This window comes from Otolemur garnettii, unplaced genomic scaffold, assembly GCF_000181295.1.
Source record: "Otolemur garnettii isolate 467f Iridium unplaced genomic scaffold, OtoGar3 scaffold00001, whole genome shotgun sequence".
NCBI classification, from domain to species: domain Eukaryota; kingdom Metazoa; phylum Chordata; class Mammalia; order Primates; family Galagidae; genus Otolemur; species Otolemur garnettii.
In genome coordinates, this window is record NW_003852396.1 from 8,293,644 (window position 1) to 8,297,351 (window position 3,708).

At 41.9% G+C, this 3,708-nt stretch overlaps 1 pseudogene across 1 annotated transcript in view; it reads left to right on the top strand.

Annotated features, from left to right (window-relative positions):
• The first annotated feature begins 1,081 nt into the window (after nucleotides 1-1,081).
• Nucleotides 1,082-3,708, top strand: part of LOC100953285 — a 4,871-nt pseudogene continuing 2,244 nt past the window's right edge. The window contains exon 1 of the transcript XR_001161014.2: nucleotides 1,082-3,704. The product of XR_001161014.2 is annotated as a heat shock 70 kDa protein 4 pseudogene (transcript). The remainder of the gene's footprint in view (nucleotides 3,705-3,708) is intronic.

A 3,708-nucleotide genomic window follows, 5' to 3' on the forward strand; every position in this document is an offset into this window, starting at 1 on the left:
CAGTGGACTCTCACAAAATAAGATGAATAGAACACTACCACACTTATCAAATATCTCAATAAATGTCAATGGCTTGAATTCCCCACTGAAGAGGCATAGATTGGCTGACTGGATTAAAAAACACAAGCCATCCATTTGCTGTCTACAGGAAATACACCTAGCTTCAAAAGACAAATAACTCCGAGTTAAAGGTTGGAAGACAATTTTTCAGGAATTCAGAAGACGAGAGGAGTTTCAATCTTATTTTCAGATACATGTGGATTTAAAGCAACTAAAGTCAAAAAAGACAAAGACGGTCACTTTGTATTGGTCAAGGAAAAAATACAACAAGAAAACATTTCAATTCTAAATATTTATGCACCCAATTTAAGTGCTCTCAGATTCTTGAAACAGACATTAGTCTGAGCAATATGATAACCTATAATACCATAATAACAGGGGACTTTAATACTCCTCTTACGGAGCTGGACAGATCCTGTAAACAGAAATTAAACAAAGATATAAGGGACTTAAATGGGACCCTAGAGCAACTGTGCTTGATAGAGGTATATAGAGCACTCCATCCCAAAGATACACATTCTTCTTATCGCCCCATGGAACATTCTCCAAAATTGATCATATCCTAGGACACAAAACAAATCTCAACAGAATCAAAAGAGTTGAAATTTTACCTTGTATCTTCTCAGATCACAAAGCACTAAAGGTGGACCTCAACTCCAACAAAAATGTTCAAACCCATACAAAGGCATGGAAATTAAACAACCTTCTATTGAATGACAGATGGGTGCAGGAAGAAATAAAAGAAGAAATTGTTAACTTCCTTGAGCACGACAACAATGAAGACACAAGCTACCAAAACCTGTGGGTTACTGCAAAAGCAGTTGTGAGAGGAAAATTTGTCACTTTAGATGCCTACATTCGAAAAACAAAAAGAGAGGACATCAACAAATTCACAAGCCATCTTATGGAATTGGAAAATGAAGAACAATCTAAGCCTAAACCCAGCAGAAGAAAATAAATATTTGAAATGAAATCAGAGATCAATGACATTGAAAACAAAAGAATCGCTCTGTGGCCGCTGAGCCGGAGCCGGCCTGAGAAGCGCCCTTGGTTGTGGTCTCCCAGCCAAGAACCTAGGCGCTCGCGTGGACGCTTCCCATTAGCCCCAGCCCCTCGGCCCACGCGGCCCAATCTCCACGCGCTAGCCCCGCCGGGGTCCCGTGTCCTGTCTCGGCAGCCGGACCTGGGCCGGAGCCGTAGCCGGCGCCATGTCAGTGGTGGGCATAGACCTGGGCTTCCAGAGCTGCTACGTCGCTGTGGCACGCGCCGGCGGCATCGAGACTATCGTCAATGAGTATAGCGACCGCTGCACGCCGGCTTGCATTTCTTTTGGTCCTAAGAATCGTTCAATTGGAGCAGCAGCTAAAAGCCAGGTAATTTCCAATGCAAAGAATACAGTCCAAGGATTTAAAAGATTCCATGGCAGAGCATTCTCTGATCCATTTGTGGAGGCAGAAAAATCCAACCTTGCATATGATATTGTGCAATTACCCACTGGATTAACAGGTATAAAGGTGATGTATATGGAGGAAGAGAGAAATTTTACCACTGAGCAAGTGACTGCTATGCTTTTGTCCAAACTGAAGGAGACAGCAGAAAGTGTTCTTAAGAAGCCCGTTGTTGACTGTTGTTTCGGTTCCTCGTTTCTATACCGATGCAGAAAGACGATCGGTGATGGATGCTACACAGATTGCAGGTCTCAATTGCCTGCGATTAATGAATGAAACTACTGCAGTTGCTCTTGCATGTGGAATCTATAAGCAAGATCTTCCTGCCTTAGAAGAGAAACCAAGAAATGTAGTTTTTGTAGACATGGGCCATTCTGCTTATCAAGTTTCTGTATGTGCATTTAATAGAGGAAAACTGAAGGTTCTGGCCACTGCATTTGACACAACACTGGGAGGCAGAAAATTTGATGAAGTTTTAGTAAATCACTTCTGTGAAGAATTTGGGAAGAAATACAAGCTAGACATAAAGTCCAAAATCCGTGCATTATTACGACTCTCTCAGGAGTGTGAGAAACTCAAGAAATTGATGAGTGCAAATGCTTCAGATCTCCCTCTGAGCATTGAGTGTTTTATGAATGACATTGATGTATCTGGAACTATGAATAGAGGCAAATTTCTGGAAATGTGCGATGATCTCTTAGCTAGAGTGGAGCCACCACTTCGTAGTGTTTTGGAACAAGCCAGGTTAAAGAAAGAAGATATTTATGCAGTGGAGATAGTTGGTGGTGCTACAAGAATTCCTGCAGTAAAAGAGAAGATCAGCAAATTTTTTGGTAAAGAACTTAATACAACATTAAATGCTGATGAAGCTGTCACTCGAGGCTGTGCATTGCAGTGTGCAATCTTATCACCTGCTTTCAAAGTCAGAGAATTTTCTGTCACTGATGTACTACCCTATCCAATCTCTCTGAGATGGAATTCTACAGCTGAAGAAGGGTCAAGTGACTGTGAAGTCTGCAAAAAATCATGCTGCTCCTTTCTCTAAAGTTCTCACATTTTATAGAAAGGAACCTTTCACTCTTGAGGCCTATTACAGCTTTCCTCGGGAGTTGCCCTACCCAGATCCTGCTATAGCCCAGTTTTCAGTTCAGAAAGTCACTCCTCAGTCTGATGGCTCCAGTTCAAAAGTGAAAGTCAAGGTTCGAGTAAATGTCCATGGCATTTTCAGTGTGTCTAGTGCATCCCTAGCAGAAGTACATAAGTCTGAGGAAAATGAGGAACCAATGGAAACAGACCAGAATGCGAAGGAGGAAGAGAAGATGCAGGTGGACCAGGAGGAAGCTCATGTGGAAGAGCAACAGCAGCAGACGCCAGCAGAAAACAAGGCAGAGTCTGAAGAAATGGAGACTTCCCAAGCTGGATCAAAAGATAAAAAGATGGACCAACCACCCCAAGCCAAGAAGGCAAAAGTGAAGACCAGTACTGTGGACCTGCCAATTGAAAATCAGCTATTATGGCAGATAGACAAAGAGATGCTCAACTTGTACATTGAAAATGAGGGTAAGATGATCATGCAGGATAAACTGGAGAAGGAGCGGAATGATGCTAAGAATGCAGTGGAAGAATATGTGTATGAAATGAGAGACAAGCTTAGTGGTGAATATGAGAAGTTTGTGAGCGAAGATGATCGTAACAGTTTTACTTTGAAACTAGAAGATACTGAAAATTGGTTATATGAGGATGGAGAAGACCAGCCAAAGCAAGTTTATGTTGATAAATTGGCTGAATTAAAAAATCTAGGTCAGCCTATTAAGTTACGGTTCCAGGAATCTGGAGAAAGACCAAGATTATTTGATGAACTAGGGAAACAGATCCAACAATATATGAAAGCAATCAGTTCTTTCAAAAACAAGGAGGACCAGTATGACCATTTGGATGCTGCTGACATGATGAAGGTAGAAAAAAGCACAAATGAAGCAATGGAGTGGATGAATGACAAGCTGAATCTGCAGAACAAACAGAGTCTGACTATGGATCCAGTTGTCAAGTCAAAAGAGATTGAAGCTAAAATTAAGGAGCTGATGAGTATCTGTAGCCCCATAATTTCAAAGCCCAAATCCAAAGTGGAACCTCCAAAGGAGGAGCAAAAAAATGCTGAGCAGAATGGACCAGTGGATGGACAAGGAGACAGCCCAGGCCC